This window comes from Nematolebias whitei, chromosome 11 (genome assembly GCF_014905685.2).
Source record: "Nematolebias whitei isolate Nwh7 chromosome 11, NemWhi1, whole genome shotgun sequence".
Lineage (NCBI taxonomy): Eukaryota > Metazoa > Chordata > Actinopteri > Cyprinodontiformes > Rivulidae > Nematolebias > Nematolebias whitei.
The window spans coordinates 17,262,535-17,270,472 of record NC_056508.1 but is presented as its reverse complement, the minus strand read 5'-3'; positions in this window follow the sequence as shown (position 1 = coordinate 17,270,472).

Below are 7,938 nucleotides of genomic sequence, written 5' to 3'. Positions count from 1 at the left end.
CCCAGAGAAAGTGTCAAAATTGCCAATAGCACCGCCACTGTATGGATAAGTCCAGAATGTGTGTAAGAGCGTAGCTGGGGTTTGTTTACAGTGGTTGCATGCAGGATTCAGGTCAGTTTTAATAATAGACAGTTTGTCTTTGGACAAATGCAGATGGTGCACCAGCTTGAATTGAATCACAGCGTGTCTCAGAAAGATAGATAATGAGTAAATGCTCTGAACGAGCTTTTGTCTGATATGAATCCAAGTCCATTTCCCGTTTCAGTCCAGAGAGTCCAAGCTGGTCTCATGGTATGAACTGAGCAGTGTGTAAATCTTGCTGAGGGTCACTTTAGTGTCAGACCTGTACTGCAAAATCTTGACCACAAAATGTTTAGACAGGTACAAAGGAAAACAATCAGAGTTAGACCTGACAAAATGCCTCAATTTCAGATATCTAAAGAACTGTGACTTGTGGATATTAAACTTCTGTACCAGCTGCTCAAAAGAGGCAAACTTATCAACATTGAGATCACAAAGTGAATGTACTCCATTCAAGTCCCAGGCATCAAAAGCTGTATCAGTTAATGGGGGAGAAAATGTGATTATTTGACGCCGGTGCCACAATTATGTAGAGCTAAATGTCCTCCTGAACTGATTCCAGATCTTGACTGTCCAGATGTACAATTGGGTTATAAGTACAGTATAAGTTATTAGTAAAAGTAGAGTATATAAGAAGGAAAAGGAAAGAAAAGCTTTGCAGAAAGTGGTGAAGGCTACACAGAAGACTGTTGGAGTCAGCCTGCCCACCATCACAGACATCTACATCTCCAGATGCAGGAAGAGGGCTACCTGCATCATGAAGAACTCCACTCACCCAGCACACAGACTTTTTGCCCCACTCCCCTCAGGCAGGAGGTTGAGGAGCATTAAGTGCAGAACCACTAGGCTGAGGAACAGCTTCTACACAGAAGCTGTTAGACTCATGAATCCATAATCAGGATTATCACTATGAAAATAATTACTGTAATGCCACTTTGATTGATATCTGCTGCTGATATCATGCTGTGATTATTTCATGCTGCTGTATTCATTCGGTCATACTCATCTACTCCCACAGACTCGTTCGTGCTGCTGTTGTTTGGTGTATTGTTTCTTTTTATTGTATTCTAAGTTTAGCATATTTCTTAGTTTACATCTTAGATCCTTAATACGTTTTTTTTTTTACAATTTATATTCTTCCTGTTGTCGGATGTAACTGGGACCCTGTATACACAATTTTGTTTCGCCTCATGTACCACATGCGATGCAAATGACAATAAAGAACCTGAAATTGGCTGTTTAAAAGGCAACTGAGAGCAAAGTAATGCAGAGGGGGAACTGGATCTAGTTTAGGCTCTCCCCAAAGCCACCCAACTGGGAGCAGGAGTATCCTTTCTTAACCAATATAATAGAGTTCTGATATTAGCTGCCCAGTAATAGTGCATGAAATTAGGATTTGACATGCCTCCAAGACAACCGAGCAGATGCAAAATCTTCCTGGAAATCTATGCATGCTTTTTAGTCAAAACAAACCTTGATAGCTACGGTTGAGCATCGAGGATTGAGAATCAATTGGAACCAAGACTAACAGTCTGGTTTTCCCAGAATCATTGTAAATATTTATTTTTGATTCCTACTTTCGATGCCTAGTCCGCCAACCGGAAGTAGAAACCTCCCGCCGAACACCAACAAAAAAGCCATCCATCAATCCATTTTCTTCCGCTTATCTGGGGTCGGGTTGCGGGGGTAGCAGCCTAAGTAGGGAGGCCCAGACTTCCCTCTCCCCAGCCACTTGGGCCAGCTCTCGGAATCCCGAGGCGTTCCCAGGCCAGCCAAGAAACATAGTCCCTCTAGCGTGTCCTGGCTCTTCCTCTGGGCCTCCTTCCGGTGGGACGTGTCCGGAACATCTCACCAGGGAGGTACCCAGGAGGCATCCTAAACAGATGCCCAAGCCACCTCAATTGGCTCCTCTCGACGTGGAGAAGCAGCGGCTCTACTCTGAGTCCCTCCCGGATGATCAAGCTTCTCACCCTATCTCTAAGGGAGAGCCCAGACACCTTGCGGAGAAAACTCATTTCGGCCGCTTGTATCCGAGATCTCATTCTTTCGGTCACAACCCAAAGCTCGTGACCATAGATGAGGGTAGGAACGTAGATCGATCGGTAAATTGAGAGCTTTGACTTTTGACTCAGCTCTCTCTTCACCACGACAGACCTGTACAGCGCCTGAAACAAAGAAGCCGCCCACCAAAAACCAACGAAGAAGAATCCACCGGAAGTGTTCCCATACATGGAGAGGTGAGCGGCTGCAATCAAAAGCGTGGCTTAACTTTAATAAAATGACCAGTCGGCTCAGTGCAACACTTGCAATAATTTTATATCGTAAAAAGGAGGGTGTAGAAGTAACAGAGTGGCCCGTCTTTGAAGTGCTCCGCCGGATTATTTTCACTGCCTCCTCCTTCGGGTCCGACCCTCAGAATCAGGTAAATAAAATTATAAACTACGTCTCATACAAACATTAAGGCAGCTAACAAGTTATACTCGACTTAAAGCGGTAGGTCAACTCAAATACAAACACCATGCTAACGTTAGCTCTTGTATTTTTTCATAGACAAACGACCTGAAATGGCTAATAATGTTAGCCAGGTTCCACGATGTGCTACTCTGTTCATCATAGCATCCAAGGGAAATACGTCACTGCAACTACCATAACTGAATGAAAAGTGCCACCGAACGGGTACAGCATATATTGTGAAAAGATTGTGCCCCTTTTCAGTTGTGGAGTCACCAACATTTAGGTTAGTTAGGCAATAACAATAGAGCTAAGCTAATCAATAGCCCATCCTAAGCTAACGTTACAGTAACAGTGACATGTTTGTTTGCATGTTTGCAGGGACATGGTAAAAACTATCAACCCAAGTACACACCACCTATCATGGACCACTTCTCAAATAAGTTAATCCAATCTTGTTATAAGGTGGAGAAGAGCTGCTCTGCGCTTTAAACAGAAGATGGATGACGGTGTCTGGGAACAGATACAGAGAAAGCTGATGAGCAGGTGAAATGTCATTCATGCACAACTGTCCTTTTATGCTATTAAAATGTGAAATCTAAATACTAGTAATGTTCTTTGTGGTCAACAGAGGAAGACTATGGAGATGATGGGGTCACATGCAGTCTGAGGAAAGGCCTGAGAAAGAAGGAGTGGAGGATGAGGATGACAGTGTAAGTGTATGATAGCTGAAATTATTTAAATTCTCAATCTTAATAATGATCATGCCTTTGATGATCCCGTTTTAGTGATAATACTGATGAACCTGTTGTTTGTTTAGGAACCGCCTCCCTGCAATCTGTCCAGAAAGTCTCCACTGGAGGAGCTTTTTGCTGAGGAAGAGGCACAACGTAATGTCACAGCTCCATGTCCATGAAGAAACAAGTGGAGAGAGGGCTGCAGATGTACCAAGACATTCCACCAGCTGTTCTGTCTGAGGACCTGCTGCTGGTGGTGGAACCAACACAAGACTTATCATTTGCTGTCAGATCTTGCTTTCTTGTATTTATGTGTTCAAGCTTCTTCCACACCCAGCAAACATGTTCTCCACTGCAGGAGACACTGTCTGTCCAGAACGCTCACACATACTGCCTGAGAAGCAGATATGATCATTTTCCTCAACAAGAACTGTTTCTGATTTTATACAGTGCCTGCTGCTAATCTGGACTGGGTTGTACAAGTTGTTCTTTTTTATAATAATAATAATTTTGTTAATATTCTGCAGCAGGTTAGCCCATCAGTGGGAGCTCAGTAACATGGCTGCAGCATCACACACTGGACATGTGGAAATGTGTTTCCATGAGGTTTTCAAACATAAAGCTCTCTTGTGAAAGTGTACCCCTGTGAAAAGAAAATTCATAACATATTGAAGTTCATAAGTTTGATATTTATATACTGCTTGAAAATAGCCCTGTGAGAAAGTCATAGTAAAGTTTATAAAAATTAAAAAGTTCATAGAATTAAAATTCAAATAGAAGTTCAAATAATTTAATCCAGAAATAACTCTGGCTAGTTAACTCATTTATCACATGATGGAGTTAAATTCAAAGCAGTCTGCTCCTCTGATAAATAGTGTTAACTTATTATTTTTGTATGAAAGTTTCTGTTAACTTATTATTTTTATATTTGACCGTTTCTGTTCAGTGCCCTGAGACGACTTCTGTTGTGAATTGGCGCTATATAAATAAACTGAACTGAATTGAATCGACAGGTCTTTTTTTTAATCCTTCCTCAGCCCCTTAAAAAGAACCGGAATTGGGAATCGATAAGAACCGGAATCTAAACAAAGAATCAGAATCAGAATTGTTCAAATTCAAGCGATGCCCAACCCTATTGATTTATGAAATAATGTGGGTTTCATAACCTGACAAATTAAAAGGTTTTATCTTATAACAGAGCAACAAGCAGACATATTTTTCTACATTTATGCAAATATATAATATTTGTAAATTGAAGATGTAAAAAAACAAGAGTTATTTAACATTAAAGAGTAGCTGCATTGATTTTACATTACATTTAGTAAAATTTAGCTACATTTATACTGTCTTACAGTTACACCTGGCCCTTTGAGGGCAGCCATTATGCTGATGTGGCCCTTGATGGAAATGAGTTTGACACCCCTGATCTAGAGCAATGTGGATATCCTAACTGGGCCTTTCTGAAAGCAGAGAAGAAACCAAAACAGGACTCCAGTCAGCCATCAGGTGAAAAGGATGCTGTTCAGTGTGAGGAGGGCTGTGATCAGTCTTACATAGGGGAAGTAAACAGCCACTGGCCAAAAGGATGGCCCAGCACAGAAGATCAACATCATATCACATCAGGACTCTGCGGTCTACACTCATCTCCAGGCCAGCGGTCACTCTTCCAGGGATGAAGATGTTCACATCCTGGACAGAGAGGAACGATGGTTTGAGAGAGGAGTAAAGGAGGACATCTTTGTGAAAAGAAACCACCCATTGTTAAAACAGTGTGGAGGCCTCCGTGTTCAACTGTCCCCCTCTTACAATACTGTTATTGCTAGTATCGCTCAGTCCCCTGTGAATAGCAAGCAGCTTAATCACATCCAATTTAAGGTCCGGTCCGCTTAGCAATTGAGTCTGGGTGCTCGAGACATGGAACAAACCTTCAAATATGGCGGGCAGCCTGACCAGGTCCAAATTGGCTGCAGCCATCTTCTTTGTATGTTGATAAAACAGAAACCAGTTGATTCCAAAAAGCAGGAAACCTGTTATCATAAATCCTATTATATATGCATCGTTGACATCTGCGATCGACAGCAGAGATAGACATTACATTCCACTCCCCCCAGAGCCATATCCAGCTTGTTGTCAGGACAGTTTGGCTCGCATGAAGCTTGTCTCATTGTTGAGAAAATTTTATCAATTGTGTTGAGACCAACTGACCAGATCCATAACAAAATTACGGTTCGGAAGATATGTAGAGGGAGGCTCAGAAGCAGTTTCATAGATGGGACAGAGCAGCAAAGCAAAGCGGAGGAGAGGAGAGGAGGAAAAGAGGCATCCGCCATCAACAAGAGCAAGTGGTGAAGTGAAGTTTTTACATGTATTTTATTTATAAAATTTAAAGTTGTAAAATGTTTGTGAAAAATAAAAAATGCTAATATTCAAACAAACCCTGAAATATTAAAATATATATTCCTAGAAGTTCTAGAAGCTGTTAAAATAAGTTTTCAGCAACACTGTATTATTTCTGCATTGCAGGCCTTTCAGTGTGAGGTCCGCGCTCTTTTCTTTGGGCACATTGGTGTTCTCCTATGAATCAGGTGTTTTAAGTTAACTTGGCATTTAAATTAATCTTAAAAGGGATTATGAGTCAATGTTTTGTCTGTGTGTGTTTTTGTTTTGTTTTGTCTCTAATTTAAAGGGTGGGACTTCTGCTCAGGTATCTAGGGAGTTCTAACTTCTAAAGTAGCACAAACCCACTTCAGAAAGGCAACATGGCAGTACCTGTAATCAGAATATTAGGGGTTCATTTTTGTACATCAGAAGGAAGTGGATCACTTTATTGTTTGTTTCTCAGACTCCATTTTGCCACTGTAATTGACTTAACAACCTGGTCATGGTGTACCTTAATGCTTGCCAACTCCTGGACTGCACCAGTGACATGCATTAAAACTAGACTTTAAAAGGAACACCCCATAAGATGAAGTACAAGTTTAAAGTCCTGATGCTTCCACAAAAACCTTCGGGACGTTGTCCTAAGTTAACACGTTTACATATTCCAACAGGTAACACATTTAGCTGTAATCAGTTATTTTGTGTTTAAAAGAAAGAGTATGAAACGTCATGAATATCTGTGACATAAATTTCTACACCTCTAGTAAACAGACTCTGGATCATAAACCACAGCATGGCAGCTTCCATAAACCAGATCCTTCTGGCTTCAATTCCGGACATCTAGAAAGGTTTGGCACATTTGGTTTACAGTTTTTCTCAGTTGCTTTGGTGCATTTCTCACATCACTTTAACATTAGCACAAAAGTGAGTGCATTTCTCTAAACAAGTAGTACATGTTGCAAAACCTAGGTGATAAGCTGCAAAAGTGTGTCATGCTCAAAATGGATAGTTCATTCCTCGAAAGCAAGTATTCATGTCACATTCAATGAATGTGTCAGTGTCATTAAAATGGAAAGTCCTGACAACACTGTTTATGAAGAACATGACTTTGTCATGTTGACAGTTCACTCTTTAGGTGTTTTCCCATGCAAAAAAGTCAGATGTTTTAAATTAAAGTGTTATGTGTTGCCATTATTTTATGTTATTCAATGGTGAAATTGGCTCTCTGCATTTAACCCATCGCACATGGGATGCACCCAGGTGGAACATTGTGCACCTATGTAGGTGCCCGGGGAACAATTGGGGATTAGGTGTCTTTCTCAGAGACACCATGACATGTGGGAATGGCTGGGGACCTGGGACTTTCGGGTCCCAAGTTGGCTAACCAGCCTCTACCCCGTCTCAGCCCCATCTTATTTTGTGGACGCTACCTGAAAATGCTCAAGGCAGCACTGTAAAATATTTGCACAGCCATTTGAAATCTATAGTTAAGTTACACATTGCTTTATATAGCGAGGTAAGACAGTGAATTTTTCACATTTTTACAGTAAATGCTCTTTGCTGTTCTAATTTGTTCACAGTGTTGTGCAAAAGCAACATACAAACATTTACTACAAACATAAGAAACACCCTTTGGGTAGAGCTGTGCATAACTTTAAACAAAATTGCAGTAAATATTGGAGCTGAATTGGAACATACAACGTACACAATCCTGTAAATCCATCCAGACGTTCCTGTCTGTCTGGCCACATATTTTCATTGGCATCACAGAGAATATCATCCCTGGCAATGCAGCAAAGAAAGTATCTCCTTGAGTACCAAATTCACCCTCTGCAGAACTCTGCTGTAATGGCATCACATGCTGCATCCATAGCTGCTAACCGAGCCATTTGGGTATGTGGATGCCAGTTATATACCTTCCACCTCCAGGCAGAGGGAAAAAAAAATCTCTATTGGATTAAAGAGTTGGAGGTATAGAAGGAGAGCACCATCAGCATCCTTTAATGTGCCGCAAACCATTATCTGACCTTATCAGAGTGGTGAAAACACACATTATCCCATACAACAACATATTTGCTCAGATGGTCTCTATTTAGGCCCCTCTCATTCACCCTCATATGGGTGAAGGTGCTGTTTTTTGAGATGACTGCACACATTGTAATTTTCCCTCCTTGCTGACCTGTGTCATTAATTATTGCTCTCTGAGCAATGTGATTTCTTCCACGCATTCTACCTGTTGCCAGTGTAGTGGACTAGGCCTACGTCGAAACTAAGTCTAAGGTCAAAACTC